This window comes from Metopolophium dirhodum, chromosome 6 (assembly GCF_019925205.1).
Source record: "Metopolophium dirhodum isolate CAU chromosome 6, ASM1992520v1, whole genome shotgun sequence".
Taxonomy (NCBI): Eukaryota; Metazoa; Arthropoda; class Insecta; order Hemiptera; family Aphididae; genus Metopolophium; species Metopolophium dirhodum.
The window spans coordinates 29,903,621-29,925,826 of record NC_083565.1 but is presented as its reverse complement, the minus strand read 5'-3'; the positions used below and the strand labels follow the sequence as shown (position 1 = coordinate 29,925,826).

The following is a 22,206-nucleotide window of genomic DNA, read 5'->3' as shown; positions in this document are numbered from 1 at the left end:
TAATGTATCTTTAGTTGCGCCTATACTATATAATATAGATATACGATCCATAAGAAATTGCTGGTTGTCTGTTAAGGGTCTACATATTGATATTTAGTATCTAATAAGATTTAATTAAAAATATATTTCTAGTAAACAGGCTACACAAGGTGTGTAATGTAATACTCCATTTTAGTTAATTTGCATACCGAGGAAAACACTACAACTTATAAATTATAATACTACATAATATCTATTAAGTATTTTATCTGAAATTGTTTTAGGATAAAAATAATAATTAATTAATTTAAAAGATTTGGTACTACTATTGATTATTTTAACATAACAGCGAGATATTTTTAAAAGTGAACCAAGACCTTAATTTATTTAATTCAATTCAAAACAAATTTATTTAAAAATTAATTAACATTAAATTATAACAGAGATTAATTTTAGAAATATAATATATAAATAATATATACACTAGTATAATATAAAATTTAGTTAAAACTTTAAGAGTATATTATTGAAACATACAAGTATATATTAATGTAATCTTATATGTATCAGTAGCAGAAATTATGTTTGTAAATTTAAAAAGTATTTATGACCAATGAAGCCCTTGGATAATATAGTATTTTTTAACGCTTCTTTGAATGAGTTTAATGGTAACGTTTTGTAAGCTGGAGCAACTAACTTGCCATCTTTCATAAATTGCAAAAGTTCATCATACATTTGGTTGTATTGCTCAGTGTTAACATTTTCTTTACGCCATCTAGTCATCCAAAAACCTCTGAGTTGAATGTCTTTAAATATAAAAGAAGCGGTTGGAACAATGACTGGTTCTCTCGACATACCACCATAAGTCACCATCACACCACCGTTGTTCAATGTACATAAAACTTCTGTGGAACTTTTACCACCAATATTGTTTATTCCTAAACGTGGTTTGGGTAAAACTCCACTTCTAAACAAATCCGTAGTCCTAAATAATACAAATGTATATGTTAATATATTGGATAGACAACATAAAGGCAAAAATACAAACTGAAATATAATAATTACTATTTTACCTTAATTCTTCTACAATAAGTATGTATGACGCACCTAGACACTTAAAATGATTTTTCAAATTTTCCAAGTCTGGTTCAGGTCGATTGCGTATAATTACAGTTGTATAGCCAAAAATGTTAGCCAATTGAATAATGTTCTGACCACATGCACTGTTTGCTCCATTTTGTATAATAACATAATTTTTGTTTAGTGAAACAAAATCATGTAACATTCTATACATGGCACACGGATTAGAAGAAATACCACTTAATGCATACACATTGGTTTCTGTACTTACCTGAAACAAAATAATATAATTAAGAATCATAATGCACCCGAAAATGTATTTAGAATATTGTTGTATTTCATAAATACTCGAATATAGGGTGATTTAACAAGCATGCTCACCCCTATTTTTATTATTTAATAATGAATTTATTAAAATCTCATTTTTTAAAATTTTTAAATATATTTTAAAGACAATATTTTTAAATTTTTGAGATTTTATGTAGTACGCTTAAGGAGTGTCTTGCGGCAATACAAACTTCTGTTTTACAAATGAGGACCATCATTTTTACTGTAAATTATTTAGTTATTATAAATATACTTTTGGTTTTCGTAATTTTGTTTCTGTGTAATTAATAATTATTATTTATTATTTTGCCATTTCTAATATTTCAATAATTTCATTGTTTATTTTAAATGAATGATTCCCCTCATCAGGCTTTGCGTTAATATTATACAGAGTGATATTTTAAGCATGCTCACTGTATTTTTTTACTTAAACTATACATATTATATTAACATTTTTAGAATTTTTAAATACACTTTAAGATTTTTGAATACTTAAGATTATTTATACCATTTAAGAACGATGTTGTTACAATACAAATTTCTGTTTTTCAAATAGGAATCCTCTTCTTTTACTTTTAATTATTCAGCATATATTTTTTATTGAGAATTTTGATGCACCTAGATAAAAATTTGAACTAGTAGTTTTTGAGTTATATAACTTTGTATACTAAGGTTTATACATATAAGGAAATTGGCTAAGTAGATTTGGGAGCTTAGATGATTTGAAAATGTTAGTAATAAGTACTAATTACCATTGATCTATCATGATAAATAATTTGTAAAAAATATTTAGTAGGTTTAGTGAATAGTGAATAGGTACTACACTACTACATCTAATATTAGGTATAACTTTTTATTGTAAAACCATATTTAAGGATTATTATTCTTAGTATAAACATTTTAATAATTCAGCAACTACTTATTAGAATTATGATTTAGATACATCTACATTAACAAGAACATCATCTGCTAAATAATTTGCAGTAAAAAGGAGATTCTCATTTGAAAAAATAGAAGTTTGTATCGCCACATGACTCTCTTTAATAGTAGTACAAAAAATATAAGTAATTTAGGTCTTTAGGTATACTTAAAAATTCTAAAAATCAGAATTTGAATAAATGTATTTTTAAAGGAAAAAAGGCGTTGAGCATTTTTTCACCAAAATGTAAAGTAAATTTTGTATTTCATTATAGGTTAGGACTCCTTCAAAAAACTGATCCATGGGCCTTTGGTGTGCCAGACCGATACAGATAATAGTCCTTAAAAATGGTTTTACACGAATATAAAATATATTATGTAATATCTAGTATTTATTAAAATTTATAGATAGGTAACTGGACCACTTTTATAAATTATAAATATTGATAAAATTACTAACATTTTTAAATTTCTATAACCGCCATATCTTTCAATCCCATTATCTATAGTATATAAAGTTGAATAACTCAAACTACATACTTGTTCAAAGTTTGATTTTATACGTCAACATTTTCAGAAAAATTATCCGCTAAACAATTTTGCTTACTAATTACAACAACTCATTTGAAAAACAAAAGTTTGGGTCAGTATAGGACACTCCTTAAGTAGTACTAAAAATCCCAATAATTATAAAATACCTAAGTATATTTAAAAATTCCAAAAATAATAATTTAAATAAATTCATTTTTAAAGGAAAAATGTGGATGAGCATGTTTTATGAACCACCTTAAATGATATGATGATTTTCGTTGTGTTTATTTTTGCAACATTACAAGTCAATCAAAATAAACATATTTTATAATATGTTAATATGTTATGTTATAATATTATACTACTAACTTTTCTTAGAAGTTTAGAATCGAACACACCAGTTGTACACCAAGTACCCATAGCACCGTCAGCTTTAACTCAATCTCCAGGGCAGATATTTTTAACGCACGATCCTACTGCCAATACGTTCCCAATTCCTTCATAGCCTCCAGTAGCAGGCAACGGCGGTTTCACGGGATACACACCTTGAACAGTGTTAATCTCGGCAGGATTGATGGGCAGGATTCATTTTCACCAAGACCTTAGGAATAAACAAGTAAATATATTATTAAATTGTTTGTGTAAAGACGGTCAGTAGCATCACAGCCCATAGGTACCTGATCGTCGTCGAGTTTGTCGGGTAGCGTTTGCTCTACGAGACTTACGACTTTCATGGGATCGCCATACTCTTCGTACACGATTTTGCGACAGTGCATGTCACGAAGATGGTGTTTGACGACGAGAGATCGTCTGATCAAACTGTAGTTTGGCCGACCGAACTGCTCAACCGAAATATTCTGTGGAACATGGCAAATGCCTGACGAGACTATAAATATTATAATAGGTAGGTTACCTGAAACTACGACGTGGATCGTCGACGGCCGGGATCGAATATCAAATTTTTCGAGTACTTACTTTTCGCCTTCTACTTGTACAATGAAGCCGTTAATGCGCGAATAAATGGAAAATTCCAGTGAAGCCGGCAGTCGGCGACTTAGCGCAAGAATAATCTGTTATCTGGTTATCACGAATGTGTGATAACCGATATCAGTTTAGCACAATCATATTATCACATATATATATATGTATATTTTTTTTATATTTTCTTAAATCGTGACACGGACACGGACAACGAACTGAGAACTGTCTGAGATAATATTATATCGGATAGATATTCAGTCCGTGTACTTAGTTCATAAATCATAATTTACTCGACGGATTTACTTTGCCGTGATCCATAATTTCCAGACTTTGATGTACCCACCTCATTGAAATGCAGGAGATGTTTCAATGTTGTATACCTACATTTTAAGTACGTTTTCACGAGAAAAACAATATTAGCAGTAATTACTAATTAGTAGGCATGCTATAATCACATATAGTGTGGTAGGTAGATAGGTAGGTACCTCCTACTCTAATAAGTTATCTATAACTTTGGTGCACTATTACCAAATTTTTAATATGCCATCATTCAAAAATACGGTTGGTTTTGCAAAACAGAGTTGAACTGAAACATGATATTTTAGTGTACCTACTTACTAATATATTATATAGTAATAGGATTGGCATTTAGCATCATATATTATATACATATATTAGGTGCGCTATCTGTCTTTGCTAAATTATTACTGTACTGGCATTAATTGTGTGTGTTAAATTACATTATATTACATTATATCATTTGCTCATTAATAATAATTGGTTAGTATATAGCTCTGAATGCCACCGAAACGTCTCGTTTGCACAAATCGCACTATTTTTCAGGTATTGTAGTTTTTGGACGATAAACGCTGTATTTTTACCATCTTAATATTATTCTCGCGTTCACGAAACGCCGAGTTTAATTATATTATATTATTGCATGAGCGGCGAGTGCCAATCGTCAGATTTATAATAATTATTTCATTGTGCGCTAATCACCGGATTACTTACTATCGACCTTACTATTGTATGAAATATATTAGTAGCGATTTTCATATTTTGTTGTAATTCAAAAACAAATAATTATAGACATTTTAAATTTATATCATATGTTTATTTTATCAATTCCTATACCTACTTGATGACATTTTCAAAATGTATTGACTCGTTTCGATTTGTATACGGACATTTTCAACTTCCAATTGTTTTAGTTTTTCTAGGTAAATGTCAATAAAATGTTATTTTTTGGGTCCTAAAGAATGAAAATTTAATACAATTCTTCTTATATTTTGTTATAATAGCAGTTAAAAATACATTTGAACTAATTTGTTCACAACAAATGTTCAGGTAATAATATTGAGCAAACATTGAGGTTTGAGTAAAAAACATTAACAATTACAGGAAACTCATTACTTACATATAATATCTATGTAGATTGTAGGTACATAAATACATTTGATTTATTCTATTATTATAATATTATTATCTAGAAAATAATAATAATGAAAAATTGACAATTCGACCAATATTAATTTGTCGTCATTTTATTGTCAGATTTTTTGTCAGTTGCACATAATATTATAATACAAAACATATTTTTGGAGGAAAAAATATAATGTTGATATTTTTTATATTTTTATAAGAATTCTTTCGAATATTTTTCTAGTTTTGTGCATTTAATTAGTTCAAGTATAATATTGATAGATATATGTTGTACTTACCACTAAACCATGTGTATACTACAGACTGAAGGTACTCTATACATATATTTTTTAATTCTGTTGCGGGACATGAAACTATCTTCCACTAGTAAAATTTTAAAATATGTGTATAGTGTACTTAGTACTGAGTAATTTAGATACCGTATAGGTAGGTAAGTGAATTATAGAGTGTATCCAGTTTTTGCGGACATCTGGTATATTGCTATTATATGACATGGTTGCCGGGACGAATCGCCACGATAAATTATAGGTATATTTTATTATTTATTATATTATGTGGACGGCTATTATATTATGTAATATTGTAATTTGTAAGTTATAAGTGTTACAATCAAACCAAAAAAAAAAACCGAAATAGATACATTTTTTTTTTATTTAAAGCCGCAACAACAATATTATGGTTTATACTTTATAGTACGATTATGAACATACAATTTGACTTGTTACATTAGATTGTATAATTTAAGTTCATTTTATATAATAAAAAAAATGTTGGTGTTATCGCTGGATCTGGGACTCGGTGATTCATTAAAATTGTCTGCGATTTCAAGCTGGGCTCTAATGATACTGAAGTTTCAATTTGTGATATTTTGGTGCAGAGAAACGGTATCCATAGCAGTATCCAAGGCCACCAGGTAGTGTCATAATATGGTTAAATTCTTTTGGTATATCGAGGGAAACTAGCCCTATAACTGGTTTGGTTTCGGTTGTTCTTAAAATTTTTGTTTTGAATGACGTGTAGATTGTTGTATACTTGTATGTGCTTCGTTGTTTGCGACAACCAGTTACGTAGGGAGAAAAAGAATTTATTTTATCGAGAAATCATCTCAACCGAGTATCAATGCTTTTTTCGAGAATTTTGAACATTGTATTTTTGTAAATATACTGGCTTATACAATTTAGTTAGTTTAAAAAAAACTTTTGGTGTTGTCTGGATCTGGACTCAGACACTCAGTGCTTTCGAGAAACCATCTCAACTGAGTATATCAATGCTTTTTTTCGAGAATTTTGAAAATTGTATTTTTGTAAAGAACTGACCTGTACAATTTAGTTAATTTAAAAAAAAAAATTGTGTTGTCCGGATCTGGACTGAGACACTGAGTGCTTCATTAAAACTTTTTGCTATTTGAAGCTGGGCTCTAAAGTTACTTAAGTTTCATTTTGTGATATTTTGGTGCAGAATACGGTATTCAGTAGTATCTGAGAGCGCTAGGTAGTGTCATAATAATATGCTTAAATGCTTTTGATATATCGGAGGATACTAGCGCTAGAACTGGTTTGGTTTCGAAGGTTTTTAAAATTTTCGTTTTGAATGACGTGTAGATTGTTGTATACTTGTGTGTGCTTCGATGTTTGCAACACCCAGTTTGTTAGGGAGAAAAATAATTTATTTTATTGAGAAACCATGTCAGCCCTCAACCGAGTATCAAGGTTTTTTCGAGTATTTTGAACATTGTATTTAGTAAAGGTATTGGCAGCCTTCTGTGATTAATTTTTCTTTTTCGGGTTTTGAGATAGGCATAACAATATCGTGTTTTCAAGTTATTGAAATTTGTTCAGAAATAGATTAATTTCTAGACTAATTATTTGAAATAAGTTGAAAATATAAACAAAAATAAGACAATAGATACGAAAAGTATAAAAAAAAAAAATTGTTATAAGTATACAAAAAAGATTGACATTAGATTGTGAAAAAGTTAAATAAAACATGAATAATAGTAGATAGAAAAATAATTACTTATACATTTTAAAATATAATCTGCTAATAACTAATAATATATACTAGCAGCTAAAAATAAAAAATTGCAAAAAAGTTGAAAATATAAAAAACTAAGATATAATAAGTAGAAAATATAAATATTAAGATTAAGAAAAAGTTAAATAAAACATGAATAATAGTAGGTAGAAAAATATTTACCTTAAGATACGTTTTAAAATATAATAATGATTAACGTAATAACTAATAATATGCTAACTAAAATTTCAAAATTTCAAAAAAAGATGAAAAGCTCATATGAAATAACTAAAAATATAAACTTCTATGAAGTTGTATCAAATATATTATGATATAACTCTAGGGTGGGCCCCTACAATATGCCTCGGGGCCTGTGTGCGCTGCACGTGTTTAAGGAAAATCACTGTATACTATTATTAGATATTCCCTCTCAAGCATTAAGTAAAATGTTTATACTTGCATACTTTATTACTTATCTTTGCCTATGATGTATATTTTTGAGTGCCTAGTACTGCCCATTACGGGCGTGTCGTCTTCTGTCGCGAAACTAGACAATTTCTTGACCAGGAGCAGAGGCTTGGCATAACCACCTTTTCTCCTGGGACCTAGCTGATCGATCACGATTCCTGGGGAGAGCCTCTCCAGCCCTCGTCTCCTGCACTCCTTAAGAGGTAACTCTGTTTGATTTGTGTATTTCATTGTTGTCTTCAGGTAGCCTTGGTCTCTACCGACGACGCCAGCCTTGCGTCGAATGTCTGTCTTCCGGTGTGATCTACCGGGACACCGGGGGTCGATCATTTCCCCGGTGGTGAGCTTGTCCGCGACCGCTTATTCGTCCGTCCCGAAGGTATGGCTTATTTCGCGGCTACCCTGTATATCTACAGGACGTTCCCCTATCCGCAATCTGGGGACGCGCCCGATGACTTGCTCCAGCTCACGGGTTAGCATCCGTTTATATTAAGCGAATTTTGTTTTTGTCGTTGCATTTTTTAAATTGGGTGTGGAGAGATTTCCCAATGCTAGAAAATCACAAATACCATAAAAAATAATTATAATCACGAATTATTTCACACAATTTAAATACCTAGCTGTTATATCTACTTAACTAACTCAAGACAGTGCCGACGTACCGTAGAATTGTTTGAACAATTGTCTTAAAAAAACTAATCTAAATATATTGAATATATGTTTGTACCGTATGGTATTAATGGTTTAAGGAACCCCCAGTGCCAGTTTTTCAAATTGTCCACATTTATATACAATTTGAAAATTAAATTTTATATTTTAGTTGCCAGACTTTTCCACTAATCTACTATCCGATTTAGGGGGGTTGATAAGGTGTATTATATCGAAAAAAATGACTTTACGTGAATAACTCTCAAGCTTTGTAGAATTGTTGGATTTTGATGACTATATTTTTATCTGAAAGAAGAAGACTTCCTACAGCCCGCATCGATTTCTGATTTTGTATTTTATTTCAAATAATTGTATTAACAAATTTGTAACAAAATGCTTTTTATCTTGTATTTTTTTAGACATATTATAAAGTTTGATAATAAAATATTGAAAAACAGAGATCGGTGCGGACTAGAATATTATAATATTTCCCTATAGCAATTTAAAAAAAAAATTATAAAATTTGGTTGATTCTACAAAGCGGTATCGTTATTCCTGCTGAGAGTATTTTTGAGGACAAAATGGCATCGGCACCGGGCGTCTTAAGTCAAAAACGACTAGTTTTCAGAAAGATTAAAAAAAATATTGCAAAATCATTCAAAATCGTTGACAATAATGTCTGGACTGATAATTAATTTAAATTAATATTTAATGAACCAACATTTATGTTAATTAATAAGTAGAACTTTAAAATAAATTCTTTATTATTTTTATGTGACTTAAGATAGTTGGATTTTTATTTTATATATAATGACTTACGTTATCAAGGCATTCATTTAAAATTATTGCTAAACTTGACTTAAAATATTAAGACCATTTTAAAATTATTTCTGTCAGATTCTCAATTCTTAACTAAACATAGGTACGTGTTTTTTACCCAATATAATGTGACTTAAAATGTTTAGACCATAACAAATTTCACTTAAAGTGAATTATAGTTTTGACTTACAAGACCTGTACCAACAAAATATTAACATTTTTGATTCCAATAACACTATAAGCCAAAAATGCCAATTTTTGACTTAGTAATATTTTATACCATATGCCAAAGATATGTCATTGGGTTTATACACACAAATAAATAAATATCTACACTATAAAAGCGAAATATAAATCTTTGTGACGGGTTAGCTCAGAAAGGGCTTGACTCCTACAATGTGTTGCTCTAATCTATACCAGTGCTTCTCAACCTGGGGGGGCATTGAAATATTTATTTCATTTAAAATATTTTCGATTATTTAGTTATTATAACTAACCATATGATTAATCATTATTTATTGCATTGGAAAAGTTTTGGTTAAGATGACAGCAAGAGTATCCTGTAATTTTGAAAGCGGCTTTAATATAAATTAATACCTTTTGCGTCGACAAATCTTTGTAAAACTGCATTTTAACAACTTGAAATAATAAAAACAAACATTGATCATGCATTTCACAACAGTCTTTAGAAGCAAACTTGCGTATTTCAGTTTCAAACATCACACCGCGTCAAACCGTCACATTAATAATTATCACATTTTTATTATTATTATTATTATTATTATTATTATTATTATTATTAACCTAGCCCTTGTTTGAAACCATATCAAAATTATTACTGAATATTTTTGTATTGCTTAATAGTTATTACCAATTCTTTTTTGTTTAAATGCGGTCGCACGATGATAGTAAAACAAGAGAGTGTCATCGTGCGAACAGACGATAGTGACTATCAAACTATCACGAAAGCGACTTTGGTACTATCGTGCATGATAGTGTGATAGTAGATTTCACAATAGTAATTTTCATCGTGCGGACACTCGACTACCGTACTATCATACTATTTTAGTGTTTGTACATCTTTTTTTTTTATTTATATATCAATTTTCCACCTACTATCATAATTCACTATCACCTTCATATACTGCTCGTGTAAACACATTTGATAGTAACTATCGTGTTTTACTATCATCGTGCGACCGTGGCTAAAATAATGTATAAAACTTAAAACATGTATAAAATAATATACGCATTGATACAAAGTTACAAGTCCAAACGTATAATATATTTTTTAATACTGACCTACCTACCATAGATTGATTTTTTGTTTGAAATTGTAATATCCAATTTCGTCAATACATAGGTTATTTGAACTTAAAAAGCTTATACTTAGGTAGGTCGTAGGTACCTACCTAAAAAATTATTATGCCTATTTTTGTGTTATAAACAACTCATAAGAAGTAAGAACCTTGTATTGAATCATCAAACTTTTTTAGTCACAAATAAAATATTATTATATTATATACCTACCTTAATAGAAAAAAACTAAAATAAGTCAAGATTTCTAAATACATATTTATATTTTATATATAGCTCAAGAGTTATGTTAAAAATTATATTTTTTCACTTTACATACATTTTTGGTAAAAATAAAGTCTACAGTTATTTATTTTTATTTTTTCTTGATATAAAAAGTAAAAATATACTTAAAAAACAATCATTGTTAAGTAAAACTAATACGTACATTCGTCGCTCCGGCTAGAATTTAATTTATTGCTTTTAATTTTTTCAATAATGTGGGTAGGTAGGTACTAGGTAGGTATATATGAAATGAGAGATTACCATAAGTCTTCTGCAGAAAGTATATTTATGATATTCTTCGTATACGTCATTCCACATTTAATACTGATATTTATCGTAGGTACTTATAGTAGTTATTTCCAAACTAAAAATTAATTCTAACTATTTTTAAAACACGTATTAGAAAAAAAATATACATACAAATTAATAATTATTATTCAACTTTTATTGTAATAAAGTGGCACGAAAAAAATAAGTTTAATTTTGTACGAAAAAAATGATTGCTAAGAAATACGATCGACGAAAATTCGCAGTCAAACAAACATAATATAAACATAGAATAAACATTACATGAAGTCTCCTAGACAACGAAGAAAACGCGTATGAGTGTTGTAGCCGGTCTATGTTATTTTCAAATATACATAATAATACAGTTAAACCTCTTTATAACGGAAACTCTGTAAGACAGATATCTCCCTAGAATGGAAAATGACAACGTTCTGGAATAATCTATGTACTGTATATTTTAGTCTCCCTATAACGGAAAACTCTTTATAACGGAAACAGTTGTTGGTCCCAAGCGATTCCGTCATAGAGAGGTTTTATTGTATTAGATTTCAATAGTTTTGCTCAATTTCTAAAATGTTTACACTTTTTAATTTGAACAATACCACTGACCGTTCTTAATACGTATTTTTTGGTAAACGTGAATTTTAATTATTTTTGGATTATTTTTTTCAATGCCAAGCGCTAAATATCTTTGAAAAAAAAATTATGTAGGTTAGTTCAAATCAATCCTCCTGGGACGCCCTTGGTACGAACTGCTTCTGATTGTATAAATATAAAACAACATAACTTGAATAGCAAAATAATAATATTTTTATTATTTTTATTATGATGAACAAAAAACTTAATCTTGATAAAACGTTTTATATTCTTTCATTATATATTTCAAAGAAAATTTTAAATGCACACAACAATACAACATTGAGAGCTAATACAGTAATACCATAGAATAATTTATATAATTATCTACCTGCTGTACCCATAGATCATAAAATATAATATTGTTTATTTTTTTTATTGATTTTGTGGCTACAGGTACTGATTACAAACATTGGTACCGAAGTTTATTTATTTAAACTGTTCCTGTATAATATTATAATTTATTGTCTTAATACCCTCCACGAAAACGATTCTATTATAATGTCACCTAGGTATATATATCTAATAATATTATTAAAAACTTAATGTTTGTAATCATTTAATTAATTATTAATTTTTTCAAATACTTATATTATGTATTTTTATTTATTATATATTTTATTAACATTTGTATTTTTCGAATTTTAATTTTATTTTTACATTATCAAGGAGATGATCATAAATATTTTTTATATCTGACATTGGCTATATTCATGTATGTCAATACAGCTAAAATATGCTAAAATACTTTTTGGTGTTTATTTACTTTTAGTTTTAAAATGTTCTGATATGCTTATAATATATTACATTATAAATTAAATGTTTTGATTTAACTTGAAGAATTCAAAGTGGTACAACAAAGATTAATTTACAATAGTGGTGGGGAGGTGTATGAAAAAAAATATACTACCTTGATATTACAATAAAAAATATGCAACCTAGCTTACGACTACACACTACGAGTAGAATTCGTTAACAATATTACACTGTTAGACTTTTTGTATAACAGATAATATTAAGTATATACGTAAACAATGACAAAATGTCCCAAAGAATAATATTTGACTGACTTTCTAAAATAGTTATTTTTTCTTTCAATATCTAATTTAACTATGTACGTAAACATTTGAAGTTAAAAGCTTGAAAAAAAATAGTTAGGTACCAGTATGTATTTTCGATATTGTTTATCTGTTATATGAACAGATTAAAGACCTTGTAAAATTATTAGGATCTTATATTGAATTTTCAAGCTATTTAATCACAAATAAAATGTTACTAAAATAAGTAAACAATTTCAAATATTTATAAATATACCTAGGTCAAATAAGATCCACAGTAATTTTAAAATTGTAAATAGTTTTTTTTCGAAAAATACATGTCTACAAGGTTTCATTTTTTTGATATAAAAAAGTATAAAATAGATTTAAAAAAACCACAAGTCATTGTAAAACCAATACATTCATCGTTCCTATATGAAAGTCTAATTTATTGGTTTTAACGATGATAATATGTGAATAAATTGCGAGAAATTACCGCAGATGATGACGCATTCATGATATCCATAGTTGTAGTTGGTCGTCGTTGTACATCAATATTCAATAGTACCGTGGTTTGTCGTTCAAATCATTTTTGTTTAAATTATAAAAAAAAATGTATAAACAAATTGTGTTGTTATTTATAATACTGTTGTAAAGTGCCATTAAAATAATTTTTTTGTACTAGAAAATGATTCGTACGAAAATAAAACAATACTGAAGACGAAAATTCGCAATCGGAAGAACGTATAAACATATTACATAGGTACCTATAGAATTTCTCCTGGACAACGAAAACAACGCATATTAGGTTTGTATAGCCAATTGATTTTTTTTTTTTTTTTTATTGGTCTTGAAATCTATACAATTTCTGCTTCGACAACTTGGTCATTAGCATGCTACTATAAATAATAGATACATAATATTTATAGTGGGTAATAGATCAAAGAATTAAAAAAAAAAGATACAATAGAAACAGTTTTAGATTAGTTCGTTTGGTAATTTGTACATTGAAAAGGGGTTGACTAGAGTAGCTTGATTAATTTGGTTGTCTTGAAGAATTCGATGGTGTTGATCTCATTGTCAGGATTTGGGCCTAGACTTGCTCCAATTTGGTAGCTTATATTGAGCTCCTTTCTTTGTTGTATGTAAATTCTACATTCTTCGAATAAGTCCAATTCGTTTTATTTCCTAAAAGAATACAATAATATGCATACGTTTTTTTTTATTATTTATTTATTTATACGCCTATACGCCTCAACTGCTAGGTCATTAAAGTTTATAAAATATACATTACAATTATAGTTTTATACAAAATATTTTAAATATGATACATGATTGATTTAAATTATTATAATTACATATGTGATATAATCAATGTTAATATGTCATATTTTCTGGATCGTCTCTTTGAGGAGTTGAAGAAGAAATGATTTCATCTCTGGGTCGGGTGCCAATATTTCACATAGATTGTAGCCTGTAGGGGAATAGTGGGGATCATAAGTCTATCCTTTGAATCATTCCGGAGGCATTGGGTTAGTAAGTGTTAGTACTTAGCATACGTCTTCATAGAAAATCTGTTCGATTTCTTAATTTTTTTTTTAATTTTAACTATATGATAACCTAGTACCTTTGTACCTAGTTGTGGGTAAACATTAATTTTAAGAGTTCAATTTTAGATTCTGAGCGAAGCGATGAATGTATTGATTTTATAATGATGTGTGTTTTTTTTTATTTTTGTGTCTGTCATAACCATTTAGGACAGTAAAAAATGCTTGGATTTTCTTCAACAGTAACTTTTCTGATAGGAAAGTGATTGTAGATGGTAGTTTGGGAGGTCAAAAGTAAATATTTCCCAGTAGTTTTCTAAAGTGACGTGAAAAACAAAAGAAAAATTAAGGAAAAACGAATGAAAAAAACGAATGACTGTAGATACTTGAAAATTTCACTGAATGTGTATATTAGCATTTTCTATACACGATAACATTTTGAAAATAATTTGACTCTTTTTGAGCTATTTACGGACATTGTCAGATTTAAATTTGTTTATTTAAATTGCATTAGGAATATCAGGACCCAACACAGTTTTATTATTTTATTTTTCGTGAGTGGTGTTCTCGTGCAAACTTGATCGTCAATTTTTTAATTTCATAGTTTAATGGTTATACACAATATACAATATATACTTCATAATATTATATGCATTTAATACGATCAAATAATTTAAAATTTATTTTACAAATATGTTCTACGAATATTGAATCAATAATGTCATATATTGTATAGGTACATAATATCTAGGTACTAATGTAGTGTACACAACTACACCGCATATTGTTGCTGTGCTCCTGTGTCCATCGATTTTTCCACGTGTAATACAAAAAGGACAAAACTAAGTTTTGGTTCAAAGAATCACGTAAATTATACTTATACTATGCTGGTGCATTTATAAAACGTGACAGAAGTAGATAACTTATAATAAATTGTGGTCATATTATAAACATATTTCAGCGTGATAAATTCTAGAGAGACATTACGATGGTACGCCTATTTGCATTGGTTTACCTGCATGCAGTTTGCCGGGTAGGTAGTGAACAGATGGCTAAGCTCATTTTCCATTATCGTGTACCTACCTGCAGAGGCTTGAATATAATTTTTTCGTTCTACACACTTTATATTAAATTTGGAGTTACCGTGGGGGGCGTTGCCCCCCTCCAAGTGTATTAATCCATACACATAAACATAGAGTAGTCAATTTATATTTCTATCTTTATCTACAGAGTATACAGACGACATCACAATAAAACAATTAATGCCGGTATATCGATACGATTAATTAATTATCGGATTTTAAATCAAATGCTTCTTTTTATATATATGTCATAAGATAAAAATCTATTTTTTATACATAAATTCGTCTGACGTAATTCTGATTCTAAATAAGCGATTTTATTTTGGCTTTTTTTGTGTAAATACTTTTTTATTGTTTTTTCAGTTATTCTAGCTGTGAAATTTGAAATGAGAGTTTTCACTTAAAGAAAATGTTATTTAATTAATAAGAAATGTGAAAACCCGGAATATGGACTAAATGGTTGTATTGGATTATTATAATTTTTGTTATCGGCTTAATTGTATATCTATGTATAATATAAATATAGATTTTATTGTAGATTATCGATCTACAGATAGTCTACAGGTCGATAGCTTATCGGCTATTGCATAATATAGCCTGTAGAACCTACGCTCAGTACTCGTATAACATCGATATCGGCCAGTTCAAAATTTAAGTTTTATAGTGTTGTTATTTATAAAAAGGTGGGTAAGTGGATGTCGCTCTGCTGTACATTAGGTTACAAGTATAATACTTATCGTATTTTACGCGCATAAAACAAAAATGTTTATACAAGGTGTATAACAGAAAGACCTGAAGTATTGAAAAGATACTCATGTCAGCAAATTCCCAAAAAAAAATATTTTTAAAAAGTAATTACGTTCCGAATTCATTTAATCAAAAAAAATATTGATATTTAAAAAAATTCTAAAAAATAAACTACTTGACTTAGATAAATGTTTTTACTATCAAAATTGTTCTTATAATCAAATTCACTAATTGGCTAATTTTAATAAATCCCAAAAAATTTAAATCAAATTCAAAATTTTTATTTTCAGTATTAAATAATATGCGGCACAAACATTTTGGGACGCAACATGCTCGACTAAAATGAATTATGCGTATAGCGTATTACATAGGTACCTATCATATATTATAATATTATTATTATTATTGTTGTTGTTGTTATTGCGAAGAAAAAAATTTAACGCGGAACTATACCGTGGTTCTCCAAAAATCGTATTTTACGCATAAAACAAAAATGTTTATACAAGGTGTAGCAAAAAGACCTGACGAAAACAAAAAAAAAATATGCTCCTTAAACGTACGTATGGGCGTTCGGTAATTGGGCCTCAATTTTATCTACCTGCTTCATATAAAATATTTATTTAAATTTTACTAACCGGAGATTGGGTCATAAATATGTATAACATAAAAATATACGAATATATAACGTTTATTAACTAATTATTATTTTTTTCTAATACATAAAATTACATGGTGGGAGGGGGGGGGAATTGCATCGTCACAAATATAAGTGTCAAAAATAGAATCGGAAAATGTTGTTAATTTATAGTTCCGTGGCATCTATCACTTACAAAGTCCCTTACAACGCAGTTATATACTTCTTCTGGATTTAAAATTTGGAATTCCAAATATATTTCCTACCCATAAGCTATTCCAGAAGTATTATATTTATATTATTTACCAAAGCCTACAGCCTGAATTTTTCGTCACCGTGTTTATACAAAGTGTAACAGAATAACCTGACGAAAAAAAAATGATGCTACTTATACGTATGAAAAATATTGATATATAAATGATATAATAGTAAATAATACACCCATGTCAGCAAATTCCCCAAAAATATAATTTGAAAAAAAATATTACGTTCCAAATTCATTAAATAAAAAAAATATTGATATTTTAAAAAGGTGGGTAAGTGGATGTCGTTCTGCTGTACAGTAGGTTACAAGTGGGTCACTATAATGGATGGTGTTAAATTTGAATTCAATGATATAATATCATTGTATAAGAAAAACGATTCTGAGCGAAAACGGCCTATGATATTACCAAGTATATTTGATGATATTATTGTGAATAAAGTAATTTATATATAACCTATTTACGTGGAGCCTTGTTTTCAATTTTCAATCCTTAGCTATAAAAGTTGAACATTTTATAATTTTTTAACTACAAAAAAATTATTAAACTTTGAATTATGTCAACATTTGAACTTTAAATGCTTATAAAAAAAAATTGTGCCTATGTATTTTTAATATTTTTCAACTGCTATTATAACGATATATCAGGAGCCTTATATTAAATTTTCACGCTTTTTTACCCAACAAATAAAATTTTATATTTTATTGATATTTATAGAAAAAAAAAATAGAAATTGACAATGTCCATAAACAGCTCAAAATATTTGGAAAATTTTATGGTGTATAGGAAATGCAATTATAAACATTCAGTCAACATTTCATGTCCCTACGGTCATTTGTTTTAGAAACCAAAATCGATTTTCTCGAAAACAGATTTTGCGTAAAAATTCCAGTTTTTCCTTAATTTTTCTTTTGTTTTTCACGTCACTTTTGAAAACTACTGGGAAATTTTTACTTTTTACCCCCCAAAGTACCAACTAGATTCATTTTCCTATCAGAAAAGTTACTGTTGAAGAAAATCCAAGCACTTTTACTGTCCTCAAAGGTGATGACAGACACAAAAATAAAAAAAAAATAAAACAAAAAACACATATTATTGTAAAATCAATACATTCATCGTTCCACTCAGAATCTAAAATGCAAAAAGTTATTTTTTTTAAAAAAATTAGTCCTAGAATTTGGTGAAGAATTTTTTCAAACAGATGAATCGATTTTATATTCTAAACTTCGTGAAATAAAAGTGTTATTATTCAGTTTTATAACTAATTCGTGTTAATTTTTGGTCATGCATTTTTAAAAAATAAATATGCCTCACTTTTGCTTTTTAAAAACAATTTTGTGCTTTTTTTGTTATTTATTATGCTTTAAAATCCGAGCCCTAATAATTATTATACATAATTTTACAGTAAACGCACTGAACTATAATATACATACAGTACATACATAAAATCCCCGAAAAAAATCCCCGATTCTAGGAAAAATGATCCCCAGACTATAATATTACTCACAAATCATGATCACATAAAATATATTGATCAAATGTTTTTAAAAGCTAATTAGTGTAATTACCACATTGTTAATATTTAATTACAAATATACACAAGGTTTAGAAATACTTATCATTAAAAAAATTGAAATAAATAGTAAATAATTTTCAAACATTAACAATAATATTATATTGTTTTATATCACGATTTGAAACAACATAAAATGATGGTTCATTAAATATTGTTTGATAATTATTTGTATTATTTAACATATCGATCATTCGAAATATTTTTATTTTTATTTTATAATATTTTAAATATTGTATTTATGAGTAAAACTTGTAAAAACGACTCAGAAAAAACTGTAAAAAAAGTTACTAGTCATTAAACACTTTTTAATTTCATATTCCACACTTATTATTTCGTACTACACACAATTTTAGTCCCTGCATACCTATATATATATATATTACTAGCTGATCCCGAGCACTTCGTTGCCCGTTAAATGTATCAACTCTATATGACTCAAACTTTGTTCAATTCGTTACTTAATATTCAGTGTATGGTGTTCAAAATTGATCTTAACTTTTCCGTTGCCATTTTTAAAATGGTTGTATTAATTACCTCGTATTACTTTCTACGATTTATTTTGATATACCCAATCGATGTATAAGAAAATCGAAATATTTAATTATTTAATTATTTGTTTATTTTATAAAAACAACTATATAGTTCCACGTCCGTTTTTCCAAGATATTTATCTAACCTATTGCTGGTTAATTAGTGGACATATAGATTTTTTTTACATCATTAAATGTGTTCAAACAAAATATATATTCAGCATTGAATCATTTGAATCTATAGTTGTTATTTAATTATATATACTATTTTTAATTTAAATTTATAAAATATGTTACTAATTATTAATTATTCTTATTATTATTATGTTGTTATTGTATTTTATTTATTATTATCAATATCACAAATTAGGTACTGTAAGTTCGCATTCTTATTCTCAATATTGTCTTTCATTATTTTAATATTATAGCAATATTTCTGATAATTGTTAAGTTGAGATTTTATGTACTTCTCTGTTCTCTACTTATAAAAGAGCACTGACCCGTTTACGATAAAATAAATAAACTAATAAAAATGTAAATTTAATCCACCTATGCTAAGATTCGGATTTTTTTAACGCGCTCAGTTCTTTTGTATAGTTAATAAATTTAATTAATGTAACTTAATTATAATAATTTACCATGTGGCCATGTGGGTACCTAATAATATGATAACTATATTATTATGTTTGATTATTGATTATATTGTTAAACATTTTATTATAAACGAGCTAATACAAATGTTGATGGTGTTTTCTATAATATAATATGATATTATTATATTATACATAGATAAGTCACACACTATTAAAGACGTTTTGTTGACGGACGCGAAACGTCTACAAGGTACTTAATATATTATCGAACAAAAAAGGATCGCCCGTATTGCCATTTAATCTCTATAAACTCCATTGACATTGTAAGTACACACAGAAATAACATTATTAATAATTGTATCGTACACAGTAAATATGTACACCAGAACAAACTATATTGTTGAAATATTCTAAAATAATTACGATGTAGGTATTAATATAATGCCAGTTTTTTTTTTGTTTAAAATAAGTGTTAGTTGTCTTTTTTAGCTACCTACAATGAAAATATTATTAAAACTCCCCCCCCCCCCACGAAAATTTGTTCCAGCTACGGCCTTGAGTATGCTCATCTATAGTGTCTGCGTTTTCTGAATTTCTGTGGATTGAATTTTTAAATTATAATTGACAATTGTAGTTCTTAATGTATTATATTATACAATACATTTATAAATATACATTATACAATATATATATATATATATATATATATATATATATGTATTTATACTCCTTTACAGTATTATTAAGTAAAATATGTTAAATATTGAAACGTCAAAAACAGTAAATGCAATACATAAAATAAAAGTTTATTTACACATAAAATACAATTATAAAGCTTCAGATCTTTAGAGTTATTTATATTTTCTTCTTTACATAATATACATTCTTGATATTTTATAAAGGAAAATCAAATCGAACAATTTTAATATCGAAATTACAATTTCTGATAAAATTTATTGAATTCTATTCATCTATAATAAAAGCGTATACCTACTATTAATTGCAATATCGAAGTATACTCAACTTTAAGAAGAAAATTCTTTGTATTACGCTTTGTACTTGGCTTTTATTTAAAATATGATTTTTAGATCTGAGTGCTTTTATACACACGTTCAAGTTTCTTATTAAAACCGACGTCAATGTGCTAAAAAAATATTAAAATTAATTTTATTTGAATCCTAGAGTTTAATCGAAATAATGTACTTGCTTTTAAATCTTGACACATGCCATCGCGTTTATCTTTTTTTTTGTGTAAATTTAACATTTTTATATCATACTAAATAAATAATATAAGAATAAAAATAATCCACTTAATATTTAGGGCCTAGGGGTATTTAAAATATTGGTGGTAGAAACAAAAATATCCTCAGTTTTATGACGACGAAATGAAAACCATTAAAACTATTATATTTATAATAAATATAATAAGGAAAGATGGGAACGTAATATGGAAATGTAATGCGAACGGCTCACTTGAGACTTTCCAAGACGGATGAAGGTAGTCATAGAAAGAGTTTTTTTTTAAGCTTTCGTAATGTATTATTTTCCCGCTGGCAGATGTGAACTGACATGCCTTTTGAGCAAATCAGCGTGCAGCTGGACAGCAGCAGTTATTAATTCCACAGTCAATGCACAAAATCCGCATTTATTTTGAATCTCACACGATTTCGGTGCACTCAGATATGAAGTTAACACGCCTCCCGAAATTATATTCAGAACATAATATTTTATCAAACAGAATAATGTGTTTTCAAGTATATTTTTTGATCGAATCGTGATCGAGTTTTTTTATTTTTTTTTATCTAAATAGTTTATTGACTCGTGCAGTACACGTACAACAAAACAGTTTTTATTTTTTTTTTAACCATGAAAAAAAAATTAATTTAGTTTTTTTTTAAATTTCAAAATATTTAAATTGTAAATCTGGTACCTATATAGAAAACTTTTTATTGTAAAACATTTATCTAAGTCAAGTGATTTATTTAATATGATTTTTTTAATTATACGAAGTAAGGTCAGACTCATGAATTTGAAAAGTAATTACTTTTTAAAAAAATACTTAGATTTTAATAATAGTAGTTCATACTTTTTGAATTTAAAATGTTTTCTACTACTGGATCAATTTTGCTCAACAAAAATAATGAGATTTCAAACAATAGTAAATAATAAATTACATAACTTAAATAAAGGTTTTTACAATCAACCTTTTTCCAAAAACTAGATTTACAAACTGGCTATTTTAAATTTTTCAGTATTAAAAAAAAAAAATTTAAAAATAATATTAAGAACAACAGTTATTGTATTTGACGGATCTTCCTGTATCTACACACTGTATATTAGCTTAATTTTCATGTTGTAGTATAATTAACTATATTTAATATTTTTATTTACTTTGCTCTCTCCCCTAAGCACGGCCTTTGGTTTTTGAGAAGATGTTACTTAGTACCTAGTTTATATATGATGTTGATGCTTTATAACAACAATA

The 22,206-nt window shown here is 27.6% G+C and overlaps 1 pseudogene; it reads right to left on the bottom strand.

Annotated features, from left to right (window-relative positions):
* Positions 1–335: 335 nt before the first annotated feature.
* LOC132946836 (enoyl-[acyl-carrier-protein] reductase, mitochondrial-like) lies at positions 336–3,703 on the bottom strand (annotated as a pseudogene).
* Positions 3,704–22,206: the final 18,503 nt, after the last annotated feature.